The 20936-nt window shown below is 41.4% G+C and overlaps 1 protein-coding gene across 4 annotated transcripts in view; it reads right to left on the bottom strand.

Annotated features, from left to right (window-relative positions):
* Positions 1-20936, bottom strand: part of znf536 (zinc finger protein 536) — a 195061-nt gene that overhangs the window by 164667 nt on the left and 9458 nt on the right. For all 4 annotated transcript variants that reach the window (XM_046395322.1, XM_046395411.1, XM_046395600.1 and 1 more), the window contains exon 2: positions 5696-5778. The gene's annotated coding sequence lies outside the window, so the exon portion shown is untranslated. The remainder of the gene's footprint in view (positions 1-5695; positions 5779-20936) is intronic.

Below are 20936 nucleotides of genomic sequence, written 5' to 3'. Positions count from 1 at the left end.
GATGGAGGGATATGACAAATTGCTTTATGATGAAGGACAAATTGTTTTATAATTTGGCCCCTTTCAGATTGTCCCCTCACTCTTGCCTGCCTGCTTCCGAGTGTGCTGCACTGGGTTTAATATGAAGCAACAACAACAGCCATGTGCCATCTGTTGGCATGCGGATTTTCTGTAATCTCTCTTTACTGATTACAACAATGACTACACGAACCTCTTAAATAATTATCCCACAATGTAAAAAAAAAAAAAAAAAGAAAGAAAGAAATAAAAAAAGCAAAATAATTATAATCATTAACTCCCACCAAGTCTGCCACTCCTCCAGCAAATGAAGGCTGTCAGAGAGAGAGACAGAGATAAAGAGAGAGAGAGAGAGTTTTTCTTCTGCTGTGATGCCAATCATGTCTTATTTATACCAGCGGGGTAGAGTACCACACAGCAGTGACAATCTTAACCCAACAACACTGAAGAGGAAACTGTGGGAAAATTGACCCCTCTCCACCCACCACCCCTGCACCTTATGTTCATCTTTTCATGCCTTCTCACTGAAAAAAACAACAGGTTACACTTTGTAGTTTATCTGACATCACGCTGATATTTCCAGCAGTAGAATCAATGTCAGCTTTTAGTGTAACTGAAATATTTCTTGAGCGCGGTTTGGTTCAGAATTTCACAACCACACAGGAGGAAATCGGTTTCAGTGAAAGTGAATGTGTCACCTGCTTCTGAGGCTGATCCCTGTCAGTGTTTATATTTGATTTATTCATTTATTATTGTTGCTGATACATTCTGATGTAAGCAACATTTATGATACTGTAGCTGGTCATCATTTGAATTTTTGGGGTGGTTTATAAAAAAAAAGTGTATCATATTTTAAGCCCATCGCATGTTGCATAAAATCTTTTTAGCCACTTATTATAGCTGTACATGCAGTGGCGTAAAAACCAGAATATTTACAAATGAGACGTAGCTGAACTGAAGTCCGAAGTGGAATAAAATAAGACACACTCACTGGAGTGCAAATGCATCAAACTTCCACCAAATAGTACTTCAGTAAATGTAGTTTGTTTTTATTTTACACCATTGCTATAGTGTAGACACACACTTACTGGGAGCTGTTTCCCTTTTTCAGCAGCAGGTTTGGTTATAAGCATGTCTGTAAATACTCATCTGTGTGTATGTGCTGAGCTGTTTATGAATCTTTTTCTATATAAGTCATCAGAGTGTGCGTGTGTGTGTGTGTGTGTGCATCTGCAAGTTTGTGTGTGAGTGCTTTGTGTGAGAAATGGTGTGAGAATGCATCAAGGGGAGCATGTGTTAGCTCTGCTTCCAATATGAGGGAAATCTGTGGCACATACCTCCAATATGACACAAGCCAAAACGACATGACTCACCCATGCTATATTTGATTAATAAAACTACAGCCGGTGAAATGTCTTTCGAAACAACAGACCAGCACTAAGGCAGGGAGAAATGTCGAACCATGCTATCATTATTAACGTATGGAGACAAAATATCTGTGCGTGGAGTGTGAAATCTGATCAAAAAGGATATCATCTGTTACATTTGCAGGTAAATATGTCTTCATTTTTCACTTTAGTGAGGCATATGCAAATGCAGCACAATAATTCAGGCTGTTGTCTCAGCTTGTCCTGAAGAGGACAGCTGTCATATATGTTTAATCCCTGCTACTCTGAATCTTATGATAAATGACATAACATGAATTGTGCAGCTTCAAGAGAAAAGGTTTACATTGATTAGTACTTTGCAAGCAATCAATTTTTACAAACCTGTTTGACCTCCCTTATCTCTTTCTCTGTTTTTCAGGAAGCCAACGCTCAGAATGATGGTCTTTTATAAATTAAAATAATAAAGAGAAGCGAGAGTGGTAAGAGGAAGAGTGATGTTGAAGAGATGTGTCCAGATTTAAGAGAGGCAAAGACGAAGTTGAGGTACCCAAGAATCTGTGATGTGCAATGAGATTGTTCAATGCTGCGATCACAGTATGACTGAATAGGAAAGCATATTAATGTATACACATTAACTACACAGTTTGTTTGTCCTTCTGCTTTAGGTGCACTGCTTACATAGACCCCAAACACTCTTGTACTGTTATACTATTGGACCTGTTGTACAAGAATATTGTGGAGTTTGCTGTTGAGTTGAAAAAAATTGAGTTGATTGTTAAAATTGAACTATAATATATATAAAATATTTTTTTTTCTCATCAGATTTCGGGCAAAAATGATGAAAATACAATTTAGCAGTTTCTCATAACAAGAGAAAGTTTCATTCCTCTTGCATGAGCACAGTGACAACACTGACAAGGACGATGATGGTGGTGATGATGATGATGATGATGATTATGATTACAGATTACTACGCAGGATGAAGCATCCTAACCCCACAAAGCAGACATATTCCTCACTTGTACATGTCACCTGATCTCCCATCGCTCACTGACACATATAGTACACACACGATAACAGCCCATCACCATGAGAGATGGGGTGGCCACGCTCCTCAAGCTCCAGGAAAAATGGCTTGCACCTGTTTACCCTGTCACCTCTGTTTGCTAATTGTCTCCTTGAGCTCCATACAGAGGGTTTGATGGCATTCTGGCTTTTTGACAGGTGGGGTGTATATGTGTGTCTGTGTCTGTGTGCGTGTGTGTGTGTGTGTGTGTATGGTGGGCAACTTTAGTTAATATGTGATATTGCATAGCTCTGTCAGTGTTTTCAAACACTGTTTTTCTGCAGGAGTCTTTAGGTTCTACAGGATTTTTCTCCTAGCGTTTTTAATTTATAAATAATAAGGACCAAAAAAAAAAAAAAACCTAAATCCATCTGTGGATGCTGTTATACTCTGGATAAAAGTCACATGAGGTTAATACATTAATGTGTTGTTACACACCTGAGATATTTACTGTCAAATAACAACTGGGCCTGGTGACAACAACACTGTCTAATGAGCTGTGATTTTATGATGTAGTGTCAGAATATTACAGTTTCAGAGTTGTGAAATTCTGAACAAATTCAAGGTGATTCTAAGAACAAACAAGATAATTTAAGTATTGACAGAAGGCATGTTTTTATTCTTTTTTGCTTTTTCCTCCCTACTGAACTCCTGGACCTGCTAATATGCTAATGTAATTCTCCTTGATGCACAGAGGACAAAAAAAAGATATTGTCCAGTCCTGTCGTTTTTGTGATTAAAATGACAGACATTTTAGAAAAGTGATCTAGCCGCATCATTTCAATTTCAGGAGAATGTTCCAGTTCCAGAATACCAAATTAATATTTTAGGTTAAGCATCTCAATAGTTCAGCATCTGGACATGCAGCGTTTGGAGGAAGTAGTTTCCAAAAATAAGGCTGTAAAAGTAAGTAGACTACAGCTGTTAATTCAATGTGTCAGATACATTTAATCAACATTTCATGCCTTCCACTGCTCATCTCATTTTCAGGTTGCAACTACAGGTTGTGAACATTAATTAGGCTGCCACTTAAAACTGTGGTGTTGCCTTTTCAGCTGACATAAGGTGATCACAGCTCTGCAGTGAAGCTTTACTTTTTTATCGTTTTAAGTTGCTTGAAAATGTTAAAAGAGGAATCTAATCGGTTTCAGCATTTGATACGAAAGAACTGAACTGAAAATAGGGCTCGATTCAGATAATAAAGGTAGAAGACCCCAAACCTAACTAGCACTAGCTTCAGTAGCATGAATCAGAGGTGTCTATTTGGGTGTCAGTTTGTGACATCACCAACATGTCCTGGAGGTCTTACTGCCACCAGAAGTGTTAACATATGCAGCCTGAACCCCAAAACTCTCACCTGTTACCATGGGTGTTCATTTTGCAGCCTTTGTCCCAAATGCTATTTAACTGTCAAATCACATTGCTTTGAAGTCTTTTATCAACATAATAATTTGTTCTGAAGAAAGGTGAAAACACAGAAAAGCTAACAATGAAGTAATTTCATTAGATCGTTGACATATACTGTACGGTATGTTAATGCATTGCATTGTACACTCAGTCCAGTCGCCAGTAGAAAATGTTGGCACTGTACCTTTCTGCAAACCATGGTTATGTTAGCGCTATGTGTCGTGTCAGTCAGCAGCGGCATGGCACCTGGATGTGATGGGTGCCAGGCCGGAGACCCCTGTTCAAGATCACCTCAACTAACAAAAGGCTCTGGTTTTTTTTTAGGGACATTTTGTCCTTGTCTTTGTGGCATCAAAAGCGAATCTACTGAATGACAAGTAAAAAGATGTTTCCAGCCATGTTTGTGCTGCCAAAACCAGATATTTTAAGGCAAAATGTGATCTTTTAATAGCCTTAACCCAAAGTGTTTTTTGTGCATAAACATGATCAGACCTTAAGCACAGGCATTGTCACAAAATAAAATTGATGAAATGAAACAAAAGGAAACATGAGGTTTCAACAAAATTCCTTGTTTGCTTAAATGTACAGCACCAACATTTATTCTGACGACTGGCTCTGGTGTGTTACCTACGTCAGCGGTCCCCAACCTTTTTTTGCGCCAGGACCGGTTTAATATCAGAACGTGTTTTCACGGACCGGCCTTTACCATGTGGCGGATAAATACAACAAAATAAAATGATAAGACCGGTATAAAAACTGGGGTATTTTTTAAATATAACAATAAACGTGAATCCAATGTGTACTCGAACTTCATTAGCAGCGTCTTCGTAACATCAATAACATAACATTAGTAACATCCTCTCTGCCCTCAATGCTCTCTGGTCACTATTGTAATGTTTAAACATGCCTTCAAAATAAGACCGCAAAAACAAAAAAAGTGTATGAAAAACACAACTCACCATAACGCTGAATCAGTGGGAGCCCTGAGCCTGTGTCTTTGTAACGAGACGGTCCCATCTAGGGCCTTTCCCCTTTCCAGAGACGTTTTTTTTTATATATATATACTCATTTTGCTAGCTTGTGGGTTTATTTTTAGTGATAATGTATCACGTGACTAAGACAAACGTCTTGACATGTGTCAAGAGTGAGCCATAGACGGATGTAACGGAGAGAATCCGGTCATTTTTCAAAATAAAACATCGTTCAGATAATCAATAAAACACAAATAATGTAAGTTATTGATTCTTTCTGTGCGACCCGGCACCAAAAGACCCACGGCCTGATACTGGGCACCTGACCTATGTGGTGACATTTGGAGAAAGCTTTTAAAAATGCTGCAATCCTGCAGATTGTGTATGACAAAGCTGAGATCCAATGAGGCTAGTGTAAGGACGATGACATATGTTCACCTAAACAACAATCGTTCATTTGCAAAGTTCAGCTCATCTGTGTGTTATATTCCCATATAGTAGGTATGCATATGATCATACATTCATACATTGTGTGATGAAAGCTTAAATGGTGTCCATCCAATTTATTTGTCTGGCTGGAGAAATGGAAGCGATGATTGTGAATAACTAACTTTGTGGTACTCCAGAGAGAGCCAGCAGATGCTGTAATGGGCAGCTGCCACATATGCACGTCTCAGCAGTGTGACCGAGAAGCATGGCTCTGCTTAACAAGTGCATGCTCAATTGACTTTCCCTGGATAAACAAAGATTTAAACGAAAACAAAAGATGCATGCAAGGGGTGTGTAAGTGTGACAGACATCTTTAATATCCTCCCCTTTCCCGTGATCAATCGGCCTGATCATACCTGTGTGACTTGCCGCCGCTCCAACGAACGCCGGATGTCAGGAAGAGTGCCGACAGCTCCACAGAAGGTGGAACGACAAGAGCCTGTAAACAAAGCACACACAGCAGGAAATTCACAGTCACCCACATTTGAAGCTTGACAAGTTTGCCACACAGACAGAAGAGAAATACCCATTAAAATATTGTGTGCTGATCCCCCCACCCTCAAACCTCCCACATCTTTATTTTTCCCCAGGACTTCCTATGAGAATGTGATGTCATTTACGCTAACCAATATATGAGCTGTAATTGTTTGTGTATATCAATCTTCTACATTTTTTTTCATTTTCTTATTATTGTCACCATATAGTTTGACACTATAATATCCAGTTCAAGATGAGGGACACTTACTAAGATCTGCTAGGTTTATCATTTGAGAATTAAAATACTTAATGTTGGCAAAAAAAAAAAAAAAAATTGAAGCTTTGTTCTCATAAGCAGAAAACTGAGTGGAGCTTACGCAGCACAGCAGAGGATGTTATCTGATCCAGCCTTGAAGCCCAGCCGCTTAACACCAGAAAAATAATCAAGCCAACACAAAGTATGTGAAGGAAAAGCCTGCCACTCCCCTTTAAAGTAACTCTGTGAGTGGCATTTGAGCTGAAGCCTCACAGAAGGGATATAAAGAACCTGACAGCAGCTGGCTTTGACTTTTGATACGAGTCATGATTTGTGAAATTACAGAGGATATATTCACTAAAGCCCGCAAAAAGTTTCTGTGCTCGATTAACGGTGGAAGACCTGAAAAAGTTATATAGCTTTGTTCTTTGTTGAAGAAGCTAATTTATCCATTTCTACGCAGCTGACTAAACTGCTCCTCATTTACCTTTCATTTTTTGTGACATTTCAAACGTTTGCTTAAATCTGCTGAAGTTTGCTCAGATGATAATCTGCGAGGTCTTGGTTTACTTTCAATTTTTAGCGCTAAACGTTTTGATGCCGTGTTGCTTCCGCACCCAAAGATCACTTGTCAGTCACAGCGTGAGCAACGCTCTTTTCTAGGGTTTCCGTAGGTGGCGCTCTTTTCTGAGTGTCTTTATTAATGTTGCACATTATTACTTAATATTCTGACTGGCCAAGAAGTATGAGTGCGACAAATTCTCATGGATATGTCGTTGGAGAGGCAGCCAGACCTGGAGAAGCTGGCTCAATCTGCAGTGGGGGTGATGGTGGTGGGGGTGGGGGTGAAGGAGGAACACAGATGTGGAGGGTCTGCAGGAGGGCCACCCAGACCTACCCACCACTACTGTTTCAATGGAGCGTCAAGAGTAAAACTCAGACTCACATACAGAGAACACACACACACACGCTCACACACAAAGCCACGACATTGCCTTAAGTCACAATCTAAATTGGCTCCCAAGGGCATACAGACTACCTTGTTCACCAAAGGCATTGTGTATGTTTTCTGAGTGCTTAGCATATGCTGCCGTAACCTGAGATCGCTCTCTCTCTCTCTCTCTCTCTCTCTCTCTTCCTCTCTGTTGCACACACATGCACACAAACACACAATGTTGCAAGAACTTGCTTCGTTTTCTCCCTTTACGTATTTCCCATCAGGTCCTTAATTAAATTCAAAATAGTTCACATCTACCTATTAAACCATGTTGCACCAACCGCCCACCAGACAAGTCTTGAAAGAGACACAAATACAGGCAGGCAGGGTGGCGGAGTGTGTTGGGGGGTGGGGGGGGGGGGGGGGGGGGGGGGGGGGGGGGGGACAGAGAGACAGGTTGTCTTTTATAAGGAAAGAAAGTGGTAGGAAGAGAGGAGAAACTATAAGGAGCTCCTCTCAGATCACAAGCGATGAGGAATGTCACTGCCACATGATATTGTGATACTGATGTATGAAAGATAAACACACTGATTTTCTCTGTCATGTATAACTGACACTAACATGTTGATATAAAACATGATTGATGAGGTGTCCATGGGTCAAACAGAAAAATGACTGATTTGCTGGACACAGTGCAGAAGTCGTTTCCCTTAAAAATTCAAAAATTACCTTCTAATTATGATTTTTACTACTGTCTTCATGAGCCAAACTAAATATGGAGTCCCAAAAAACAGCTTACAAATGACTTTCAAAGACAGCTATAGAGTGAAATACCACAGCAAAAAGCTGTACTGACACTTGATCAAATCTGCTCCATCTATGATTTGATATCAAAGCACACTGCAGAGTAATGGAAATAGCTAACATTTTAAGACAGTCTAACCTTTCCTGTGTTTACCTTATTAAAGAGTGTGTACCTTAACTGATAGTGCAATACACACAAGGGGAAAAAACAATGTGTATAAAGCAGGCGGTGTTTAAGCAGGCGAACAGTAAAGTAATAGGCAAGAGCAGTGAAGTGTTGATTCTACAAAAGATGCAGGGGGAAAATTGCACCTTAGTAGGCACACACACATATATGTACATACACACACACGCGCACGCACACACATTTCCTTCCCCTCCTCAATATACTCCCACAACACGGCCGGCTGCCTGGCAGCCGAAGTTAACATTTTCAGAGAAAATATTCCTTGCCTCCAATAGTCCGATGTAATTCATTTTCCATCTCTGTTCATTAATCATTGTTAAAATTAGTGATCCATTTCTTCCACTCTGCCATCTGCACTCAGCTTCCTAACAAACATGACACCTCAGCGCATAATAAAAGCTGACAGCTACGAGGAGGCCTTTCCAAGTAGCTTTCTGCATATGTGCACCTCCACGACTTGATGCCGTTGTCAGACAAAAGTAGGTTATTTAGACCACTGGCTGGAGAGAACTGCACGAGTACACACACATGTGCATGCTCAAACATGGATGGACTTATAAGGACATCTATGTGTACGTATACACTGCATCCCGGGACTATGCATCTGCGTTATGTGTAAGAGGCTGAGAAAAATCACACACAATTAATCTCAGAACTTACTTTCACACACATGCTCCAGCACATACACAAAACAACAGATCTGCCTAACCTTGAATGGAATGTGCTAAAATCCTGATAAGGAAAATCTCCCCCATATTTCTCAGCAATGGGGCAAAGTGAGGAGAATGAGAAAAGGGGAAGCATAAAAGATATGAGCGATCATGAAACCCAAGAGAGCGAAAGAAAGAACAGTATCCTGTTTAGCCCTACAAGGTTTTTGCTTTAACTTCAGCTGGAACAGTGTTGTACTTTTCCATTTGCATTTGCTTCCAGCAGCTGTGGTATTTGTGCGTACTTGTTGTGATATCAGCTCGCCTAAGCTAAGAGCTAATTCGACTATGAGGCGAGACAGTGAGAAAGAGAAGGTAAAGAGAGAGTGAGTCACAGGGCCAGACGATTGCCCCTCTCAGGTCACCCAGGCCTCATAAACACCCCTCTGATTCCCATAAAAATACCTTGATGGAAAGCTACCGACTCTCCACATGCCCCTGCAGACGCCCAGCCAGAACACGTGTAGATTTAGGTGGATAAAAGAATAACAGGTTTAATACACTGGAATACTTAAAAATGGGGTTAAAAGTGATTTCACCTCATTTTTTCCTGCATTCCAGTGCATTTACTGTCCAAAGACACATGGTGTAATCAAGCATAAAGCTAATCTGAAAATTTCCATCTCCGGGTTGAAAAAGTGAAATAAACTGGTACAGCCAGAAACCCAGGCTACGAGCAAAATCTTGTTTTTTTTACACTTCACCCTCCGTCATTACTTATTCATTTTCAAATGTGCTATTTACTGCATACTGTCTATCATCACAAAATACCTTTTCCACCACAAACAAGAGTAAAATTATAAAAACTATATCAGTTCACCCAGAAGGCTCTTTCTCTGTCTAACTCTCTCTTGTGCTGACTCTCCGTCGCACACGCACAGCTTACTCACGGTGGTACCTTCCCCTCGTCTCTTGTTAACACCCCCCCCCATGCACACAATACACACGCACTCAGACACACACACACACGGTCAGGATCTCTCCCTGGCGAGGTGTGTGTGTCTCTGCCTGAGGCACAGCACATTAATCTATATAATGCCCTCAAAGAGAAGGCTTTTTCACACCGCTAACTGCCAAGGACTACGAGGGGCAGCGGCTGAGCCATGATTCAGCTGTTAGCCCAACTGGCGTCCCTGCGCACACACACACACACACACGCACTCACACCCCACACCCCTCCCAACACACACACACACAATATGTTAGCAGGAATACACACATACATCCTTTCGCTGGCAAAAAAGACAACACAGACACCTTTGTGAGCTCCCATTCATCAGAGCTGCGTGCAGAACCTCAATACGTTTTTGATAAAGAACAAAATGTGTGGAAAAGTATAAAAAAGCTGGCTTTTAATTCTTGCTTAGATTCACGGTTTTCCTGATCAGACGGTTCCCATTTTAAATCCGAATTTTTCCAACTGTATTTTATTTCATTTTTTCAGTTTGTGTACAACAGCTTGTGAATGAAAAAAATAACATTTGAGAAGTTTATCTTAAAATTTAAAAACAATAAACATTTTTGTTGTTTCTGCTCCTCAGTAAAAAAAATATATGATTTGTTTTGAATTTCAATCCAGACCTTGTTTGCATCTGGTGATCTACTGCTGCCCACATGACTTAATTCTTTATGATTCTGACTATGCAAAACAAGTGTATACAGTTTCTGCAAAAAGTCAAGAGAGTCCCCCACTGAATTTTTCACATTTTGATGAGATTTCGAAAGCACCCAAACAAACACATGCAGGAGAAGCTGTTCTCTGTGGAACTGCTCCTTCACCATCAGCAGACACAACCGAAGAACATGGTTTACTGATGTTACCTTGCAGGATTTCTGGGCTTAGCCATCCTCATATTTCAGACTTGTCAGTGTGTGAAGTTGCCCGGTGCAGATTTAATATTCATTTGTTGCACAGAGGGCCACAAAACAGACAGCTCGGAGCAGTGATTGGAGGGCCAGTGCTCAGAGACAGACGGCGAGCAGAAGAGCAGCTAAATCATCTTGACATTCACCAAGAAGTAGCCACACAGAAAGCTACCGCTGCTGTTAGTTCTCCCATCGACTAATTTGGTTCTACTTAACCCCTAAACACCCTGTGCGCGCGAAGACACAGAAGTGGACACAAGGCAAACAGAGGCTCACACACACACACGCACACACCTCGCAGTGACACATTTAATTCCAGGTTCTCAGCACATCTGAATTACAGCAGGCTGATGAGGGAGAGAGGGCCAGGCCCCTCCGGACTGATTAGCATCATTTAAGAAAGCCTTCCTTTTTTCTGCCCGCCTCAGTGACCTCTCTCTCCCACTTGCTCTCTCTCTCTCTCTCTCTGCCACTCGTCGGGCCGACCCACCCACCTCCCAGCGTACAATATGGGTGGCATCCCTGCCAGCACAAGTCAATATGAAGTACACTCATTTACATCTAACACAGGAGAAAGACTCAAGTGCCTGTGCCTCTGGAGCTATTTTATTCCTCCAAGTATTCATACACAACTGCTTGTTAGCTTTAGATTTCTGTTTTCTAAAAGCGTGGACAGAAGGACATAACTAACGCATATATATGTCAGGTGCCATATGATGCAGTTTTTTTCTGCGTGTGTAAAGTAAATAAGACAGAGTCTGTTTTATTTGTGCATATTTCTGCCCCCCCCCTCTTCTAAATTATATAAGCCTTGCACATGGCTTAAAATTTTGTAAAGCTTTTCTCAAAATCCTACTTATGGTTGCCATTCTGTGCCAAAAAGTTCATCTGGCCTGTAAATTTAAGCATGGATTACAAATATTCAAATCATGAGCTTACTGTTCAAATAAACATTTCCAACAGGGAGGGGAAAAGTTGCAAGGCATACACTTTCAGCATAATTCCTCCTCTGGCACCTCCCCTCCCCTCGCTCCTAATAAAACAACCACACACACACTAAAAAAAAAAAAAAAAAAAAAAAAACAAGGAAGAGAAAGAGGGGGGCAAGAAATGCAAAAACAAAAGACAGAGTTAAAAGTTTGGCTTCTTCATTTACCGTGCGGCTGGATAAACAGTGTTGATGAAATATGTAATTAATGTAATTGTAACCACCTATGCAATTACAGTCAGCCGGGTGGGCTCGGCTGTGGCCCCAGTACACCCTGCCGTAGGACAATAGGGCACCTTATTACAGTTTTAAAGGGGGAGGGAGAGAGGGGGCGAAAAAAAACGGGGGAGGCTTAAGCTGGTCAGCTGCTCGCCACATGGTAGAAATAATAAGGACTGAAGTCACAATCATTTCAGCTGTGGTTTAGCTTCGCTGATCACTGCATTTTATACTGGACAACACAAATACCTGACAAACCCCGGGGCATATCATCTGCGAGGTACATATCAAATGACTAAACACAATACGTGACACTAATCTGAAGTGGAGGGGGAAGTATTTATATCAAGTAAAAGTAGCAATACCCACACTGTAAACATACTCTATTACCAGTAAAAGTCCTGCATTGAAAATGTTACTTAAAGTATGTCATTATTATCTAAAATGTACTTACATCAAAAGTATCACAAGTTAAAATATTTGGAGCAGAGACATGTCACCTGTGAATATGAATATATATATGAATATCTTACACTATTAGATTATTACTGTGGCATTTTAGCATTGCGGTCGGTCAAGGGGAAGCAAATATGGGAAAGCAAACTACTTTAGACACAACTTGGTAGTTTACTTTTTTATAAACCGATCATATGTTTTGAAAGCAAAACGCTAATTTCAGAACTGACCTGTGAAAACCATGTATCTCCAAAATGTCAACTTTTCAGGGGCCATGAAAAAAAGGGGCCTCTTCAGCCATGTGTGAAAGGACATTCCAAATAATGGAGTGGGTTTTAAAATGGTTTATTCGACTTAAGGAGCAGGAGGAATTTCTCAACCCATGAAGGAACACTCAGTCCTTTAGTTTTTCGGAGAAATTCAAAACCACCAAATTTGGAGATACATAGCTATCTTAGCAAGGACAACAGCTGTCATAGAAATGTAGTGGCCTGAAAGGTAACGTTCTGGACTAGAGGTAAAACACAGTTAGCGCAAATTTGTACTTAACTACTGTGTTACCTTCCATCACGGGTTACATTTGTTATTTCTTGATCCAATGAATTTTACACTTCTACTTAAAACACTTGTGTGTTCTTAGTGAACGGAATGACCACCTGCTTTCACACTAACCTGCAAACGCCTATAAAAGATGCTCAGAGTAAAACCAGTCCTGGTGCAGTCTGTGTACAGACAGCCACAAATTATGAATGAGTAAAAAGGTAGGAACCATATAGAAAAATGTCACCTGAGCAAAGACATGTCAAAATTTGGGTTAAGGTGCAGGCCTGTGCACCCTGGCAGCCAGTGTTATCCCATGGATTAAAATAGACTTCCCTCCGCTACCCGCGCCCCTGCCCAGCATTAAAGTCTTCCACATTTGCAAAATTGCAAACAGATGCAACTCAAGTACCTGCAAATAATCTGCCAAGACCAATTTCAAAAGGGAGATTTCAGAATATGTGGGAGTCATTAGAGGGAGTATTATTTCAGCGATGAGCGCGAGAGGGCCAGCCGTGTTTCACCCAACCAGATGGGTTCTGCTGCCTTTTATTCAGGAAGAAAGGAGCCGACGTGTTCTTCATCTCCCCCATTCCCCCCAAATGAAGATATATAACGTGTATGAAACAATTACGCCAGAATATTGGAAGTTTCAGAAGCAACCAAAGAATGTCAAATTTCTTTTCGAGTTTCTCAAAACAATCTTTTCATCTTCTTCCCAGCGAGGATGCTTTTGGATGGCGGCTGAGGAGGGGGAGGGCTGGGGGGGATTTTTAATGTAAACGAGGATACAGACACAGAGATCTAAGGCTTTTATTGTTTTGTATTGAGTGTTAAATATGAAAAAGAATTAAAAGGTAGACGCCTTAAAAGGGGCCTGTGGCGTATGTAAATGAAATATGTTTCAGAGCCATAATTTGCAACTGCTGCTGTTGTTATTTTTTTCAGACGGTTATCTGAAGTTTTTCTAGTCGCCGCCGTGCAGCTTTAAAGCGACTCACAACAAAGCGTTCACCAATTAAAGACGATTTTTACACCACAAACTGCAGCAAACTTCATTAGATTCTCCATCCAGCCGCTGACAAAAAGTCTATCAGAATGCATCTTCAAGTGTTGCTGATGAATAATGTATAATCAAAACACACATTTTTTTCTCACACTGGCCATCACAACATCTACCAGCTCTTATGACAAATTAAATGTTTATATCAAACGGAATTTGATTAGGTGACTATTGCTAGTAGGTTATTATTGCTTGTAGGGAAGCAGAATAACAGTCTAAGGCACTTTAAAAAAATGATCAAAATCACCAAGCCCTTGAAACAATACACATTCAATCAAATTCTTCATAATTGTAACAGTAGGAAACATTTTAGGCATTCCACCCACAACAAACAGGCTTTGTTCTCCTGTTATGAGAGGCAGCGAGGGGACACAATCAAGTGCGTGAGAAAGCCAGGAACGCAGGATTTCAAGCAATTCCTCCCTCTTTCTCTTTCTCTCTTTCTATACCCCCCTCCTTCTTTTTTTCAGGGTCGCCCATATTATTTGCTTCCTGTCTCATTGTAGCTGGCAAAAAGAGAATTTGGTAATTGAGTGGTACAGAACATGTGCCCTCCCTGCTCGCAGATGACAGATGGATTATAAAAACTTCAAAGGCGAGCATTTGGAGCACCAGGGGAGAGATGCTAGGTATTTGAACTATCATTCTTTACCCAGGAGACAATGACTGCCTGACATGGCGCATACATCAAGGAATAGTGCAACGGCACAGACATAATCCAACACACACACCCCTCCTTTTACTCCTTTTCCATCTCTCTTCCTCTCCTTCTCTCCCCCTGTGCTATATATTTAACATCCTGTTCTGAGCAACTTTGTGCCAAGCTCGGGAGCATAACAAGTGGGGGGTAACGCAGAGAGTCTGGAGAAAAGAGAGGAGGCAGGAATCTTATCTTAGCATTCTTCTTGTCTTGACTTGTCACCTTTGCAGGCTTTTTGCCACTCTCTGGGCTCAAACTCCTTTACCCCCGTCCATAAAATAATGAGAGTTTAGCTTTAAATGTGGCTCTGTGCTTTTAAAAATGCAGCCAGATTAACAGGCCTTGAGGAAAACTGTAAGCGCTACTGTACCGTAAGTGAAGGGGAGAATGGTGGGCGGCGACGCCTATAATCATCTTATAAGCATGATTTATGAAAAGGGCCATCTGCTTTGCCTTACTTAAGTACGGAGGCAACCTTTAATAATATAAGGACAAGAGAAAGGAGGGGACAGCGGGGGCTGAGTACAAACGAGTGCAAACAACCACACACGCACACACAAACACACACACACAAATACGCACTCATGAACACATACAAAGATTTCAACAAAATGGTAACCCAAATGCAAGTAGCCCTCTCTCCTTTCTGTCTCTTAAGCATCCAGCCATTAGTTCAGATGGCAGCTAATCACTGCTGACCTCTCCTGTCACACCATTTAACCCCAGCTCCTCCCCTTGACCCTGAAGGAATTAGCTGCCTAACTGTAACACACTCACACACACACACACACACATGCACAGAGAGAGAGACAACTCACAGGCCATCTCCAGACACAGTCTCTACACCTCCTCACAAGGAGTGTGCTACCTACATTTCCTTTAACACTCTGCATGTTTCTGAAAACAAATCCTGTATATGATTCTTATTCACGTCATAAATGCACAGGATTCTAATCAGTTCATCATCTGGTCACAAAAAAATACCCATCATAAGTTACATATTCAAACTAAGAAACTAGTTTAGTTGTGTTTTAAAATTGACTTAAAAGATAAATAATCAGATTTGTAGCAGGTGATTTTTTTCTGAAAATCAATGAACTGATTAATCAGCTAGTAGTTTCAGCTCAAAACCATTTCATTATTGATTAATGAAAATATCGATGGTTACGATTGATTTTTGGGGATTTATCAAGTCTATAAGATCTGTGTTGTCTATAAGCAGAGTATAATGTGTGGAAAAATGCCCCAGGATCAAAGATGATGTCTTCAAAATGATTTCTCTGAGTTTTATTTGAAACAGAGAAAAGCAATAAATTCAAACTAAACTAAACTAAACCCAGCAACTGTTTGTATTTTACTTGATAAATACCTTAATTACTCATCATCCAAATTGTTGTGGCTTAATTTGATTGTTTCAGCATGAGTTTTAGCTGTTGTTCATAGGGAAATAAGCCTGTTACAATCCTTGATTCCGTATTAAATACCAATACAACCCATCAGGTCCTTTGCAAGTAAGGAACACACTGAAACCAGCTGAGTGGTATCATAACACATAAAGAACAAAGCGTCTCAAAGTGATGTGGCTCTGACTTGACTGGCATTCCTGCCCCAGCGGCTGCCCTTTGGCCTCGCTGTGACCTGGAAATGGCTCCCAGCGCGACCCTAAAGAGCGACAGTGGCAGTGTTGGAAGGAGGAGATGGGGGGAGGGGGGGTAACCATAATGAGACCATACAACATATACTATTGTGCTCCAAGCCACATACATACGCACACACATACACACACACACACACACACATATCCACAAGCGCACACACACACACAGACGCCCCTCCCCGTGTGGTCACCTTTTCAGTGTCCATCAGGATTGTCGGCCTAATCCTCGTCGGATCATCTCATCAATGCCTAGGCTGTTTATGTGTAATGGATCCTATCTAAGTCCCTCTCTCTCCCCCAGTGCTCCCCTTTGCCCCCTCCGCCCCCTCCCCTGCCTCCCTCTGGGTCTCTTGACATCCCCTCCTCCCTCCTCCATAACTGTTCTCACTGTTCCTCAAAGGAAAAGCCTACACCAACTCTTTTTATTTTCTTATTTTATTCTTTTCAAACAAGCTGCACTGATTGGTGAAGGAGGGCACCACATTTATCTTTACGCGTGGGGTCAGTGCTATAAAAAGGCAAACAAACTGTTTAGAGTTATGAACACAAAGGGACATAGATCCACACTTTATCCCCAGTGTATGTTCTGCAATGTTTTTGATTGAGGACTAACTGGAAAGTATTGTATCCCTTCTACTGGAATGTAGAGGTGCACTTGTAGAGGTTAAATAAATTTCACTGATTTTACTTGAAATTTGTAGAGATACTGCATGTTTATTCTTATAGGCTTTAACCCTAAATATTGATATTATTATTATTGTTATTCTGGTATGTAAAGTTAAACCCTACTTTTCATACCACTCAGTTTTGTGTATGACACTGTTCAAATTAAATTCCAGATTTTTGGTCTGCTGTATAATTTTGTTGAGAAACCTGTCATCCAAACTGTATAATAGTTTGTTTTTCTACCCTTCCCATCCTTCCTCACTCTCTTCATCCTCCTCCTCCTCCTCCTCCACCTCCTCCTCGAATCCTCGCAGCATGTGTAAGCAGAAGCGCACGTGCTCCCTTCGCCCTCATTACGAACTAACCACGCTGTTAGATTAAAAGCATGTACAGCAAGGAAGACAGAGAGAGAGAGAGAGAATCGAGGGAGAGAGAGAGAGAGAATCGAGGGACAGAGAAAGAGAGAGAGAGGGAGTAAAGAGGAAGAGGTGGTGGGGGGAAAGAGGAACGGGCCGAACCTCCATAATTAAGATCACTTCACAGATTACCTCCGGCAACAAAAGCACGGCAAGCGGCCGCCCGCAGCCACAGAAATTGGATGAAAAAGGGGTGTTGAGGAGGAGACTGACCTCCGCTGCTCTCTGCCGGGCTCCACACGAACATGAGCCACGGCTGGATCAAATGCCCCTCCCAGCAGTAGCTGACACACACACACACACACACATACACACACTCACACATGACAGGTACTGGTACGTACTGTAGAGTCGGGGAAACAGTGAAGTGAGGAGATGCACACTTACAGGCAGAAGCAGACACATACGCCTAGAGAATTCTGCTCCAGAGAAGTTACATTTCATCATAGACCACATATCAGAAAACAGAGAGAGCTAAGTGCACTGCCTGGAGAGGAGATCTGTCCATTGGTGTGGACCATCACTCCCCTGACTGACAAACTCAAAAATTCTCCAGCTTCACGGCATTTTGAGATACAGATAAGCTATCAACTGCATTTTTTAAATGTAACCAACTGCACTTTTTACTTTGACACTGGTGTCTTTGCTAGTATATTTGATTCTTGCGGAACACAGCACTTGCACTGCCATATGGCAGGCAGTGGAGTTCCAAATTACCACAAGCAGGATGAACTGATATCTTTTTTCCTGATTATAAAGCTGTTTTTTACAAATCTGATGTGATGCAAACATGATGTTATATACACCCAAAGCATCCTATCACCCATGGGTATCCACTGACCAGCTGTCAAAGTAACACTCAAGGATATGTTTTCTCTTGACTTTTACTCTCTGTGTTCTTTCCCCTTATCTCCATCAATTTCCATACCCTCAGCGTTCGTCTGCACAGTTCAGCTTGCCCTCCTCAGTCCACCCCACAAACCAACCCTGATCTCCGGCGAGCAGAGGGGAGGCCATTTACTCTAATCACAGGGATCCAGCAAGAGCGCCTCAAAACCCCCAGGGGCTGATCGGCAATCAGAGACACGGAGGCTACGAGGAAGAGTAAGAGAGAGAGAGAGAAACAAACTCAACCTCAACATCGGATTTGTGGAGCAAACCTCTCCGATCCCTAACATGAAGCAGCTCTACCATGAGATTGGCGGGCGGGCGGGCAGGATGAGGGGTGTTTGCAAGGATATGAGCAGAGTTGAAGGACTTCCTGTGACAGTAAGTTTTGGTCAAGGGGGTCACAGAGAGGGCAAAGTGTGGAGGCGCTCAGTCAGGACAGGAAGGGGGAAATAAATAAGTTACAGTACTGTGGCACAAAATGGCCTGATGTTGTACTACCTGTGTGGCTTTTGATAGGCCTTGTTTTTCAGGAAATTGCAACTTTGACAAAAGTTTTGATTTTTTAACTTACTTGAGGGGACCCTGCACAAGAATTCCTACGTGCCTGGACTGTTTGTTTGTGCCCAAATGTCAAATAAAAACCTTGAATCTTGAATCTTGATCGAAGTCACTTTATTTCAGAGAACAATCAAATACTCAGTGCACCTGAAATGTCTGTTACCCATTGCACTGAAAAACTCTGCATGCATACAAGTACAACTAGGACCAGGAAGCTGGTTTGTAGAGCAGAGTTTGTAGAAAACTGGACTCAGATGTGGTTCCCATTCATTCAACTTTGCGTTGAAATGATGTGGATATATGAAATGCCAAGTGGCACTAGAAGGAAATCAGGGGATCATCATAGTCAGTAGGCTTCATCTTCTGGGGAATATGAATAATCTTTCCAAAATCTGAAGCTAAAAATGCTTTTGATCTACGAGGGATTTTGTTGTTGTAGTTGTTGTAGTACCGTACTTGGTTACTGAGGCAATTTGGCAGCATGGCTGACTCACCGTGCCACACACTGCACTGTCCAATTTGAGAAAAAAAAACTGTAAGTCTTTCACGTCCTTTTTATTCTTTCTTTCATGAATGTCAGTGAGTGACAGAAGGTTAGAAATAGCGAATCTGTTCAAATTGTTACCCCCCCCCCATCCAGTGTTTGGGACACGCATTGTGAACGGGTGAACTCACTCCCACCCTTCGAGCCTATCAGTGTCATCAACCACACCACGGAGGCAAATTCCCCCCTTTTCTCTCTGTGCAGATCTGACAGTCCTGTTTACCAAAGCAGCCAACAGACAAGCCGAACAAGGGCCCGGGCACTTCCACTTAACTCTTTCCCCATTACAGCGATTGCTATGAACGACACAACAAAAGAGATAAAATGCATTTCTGAGGCGAGGAAAACAACTGCAGCTCACGATCAAGAATAATAATAATTTAAAAAAAAAAAAAAGACAAGGATGAAAACAAAAGACTTAGACGAGGAGGAGGTGGTGGGGGCTGGAGAGAGAGAAGATGATGAGGTAGGCCCTTTGAAAATAAAAATAAAAAAAGATGATTTGAGAATACTGTCGGAAATTGCGGGAGATCTGTTAAAGGTTTCTTTTTCAGCAGGGGTGGGAGCGCATCTTATGACTTAAAAAGGTATTAAAGGAAAGAGCCAGGCGCCGAGGGAATTCTCCCACGTCGCAGAACTCTCTTTTTAGATTCAACCCCGGTAATAACGCAGATAAATAATAGATAAACAGTATTTAGCTCCCACCTTGAACAACACTTTTGAAAGTAGTTCATGAAAGACTGACAGCTCTTGACGAGCAAATGCACTTTCACAAATACACAAGCATGCACATGTACATGTAATGTGTTTTTTACCTAATTAAATAAAACACCGGGTGGGATCGACTGATTGTTTGTGAGTGTGTGTCTGCACTGGTGTGTGTGTGTGTGTAGACAGACAAATGAAATATTTTGGATGAATTTCATTATGTGCATTATGTTTATCATTAGTGGTTTCTTCACCAACTGCAGGGTGGTTCAGGTGCAGATCAGTAAGGGGCTGGTAGGCTAGTAAGACCAACGTGTTTATTTTGCAAAGCACAACACATGTAAAGTTAATCAGTCGTTTAATTTTTTCACAATTCTGTACGGTTTTCCCTGTCTGCATCATAACAGAAAGCAGACCTGCAGGAAAGTTAATGTTTCATATAAACTCAACTTGTAAAATATTCAAAATATACCATGAGGTGGGCCATCTGGCCAAATAATGGTATCGCGATTGATTTAATCGCAATCATGACTTACGATCTAAACTGTGATCTTATTTTTGCAATTTTGAAATGCCCTGTAGACTATAGCCAGACTTGAAATGCTCTATGAATTCCTCCAGATGCACCATGAAGGAAGGAAGGAAGATCTTGCTTTATTTTCTTTTTAATCAAATGAAACAGAGATTTACCCCCCAACCCTGCCATCTTTTTGCTCAGGCCTTTTGCTCACTCACAGTAATGATGTTCCAGAAAACTAAAAAAGCGTGAAAAAAAACTTGTTTTTGGATATCCTGTCCTCAAACACGGGCAAGAATAACCAAGCAGACATATATTTGCCTTAAAAAAAATAATTTTTTTAAAAAAAGCACAGTAGCAACCCTTACTGTGCGTCTCATGGCAGCTATGCCTCGGAGATGTGGTCGCGGCTGAACCAGGCATTTACAGAAGGCTGT

The sequence above is a fragment of the Scatophagus argus genome, chromosome 1, assembly GCF_020382885.2.
Source record: "Scatophagus argus isolate fScaArg1 chromosome 1, fScaArg1.pri, whole genome shotgun sequence".
NCBI classification, from domain to species: Eukaryota; Metazoa; Chordata; class Actinopteri; family Scatophagidae; genus Scatophagus; species Scatophagus argus.
This window is presented reverse-complemented; position numbering and strand designations above follow the sequence as displayed.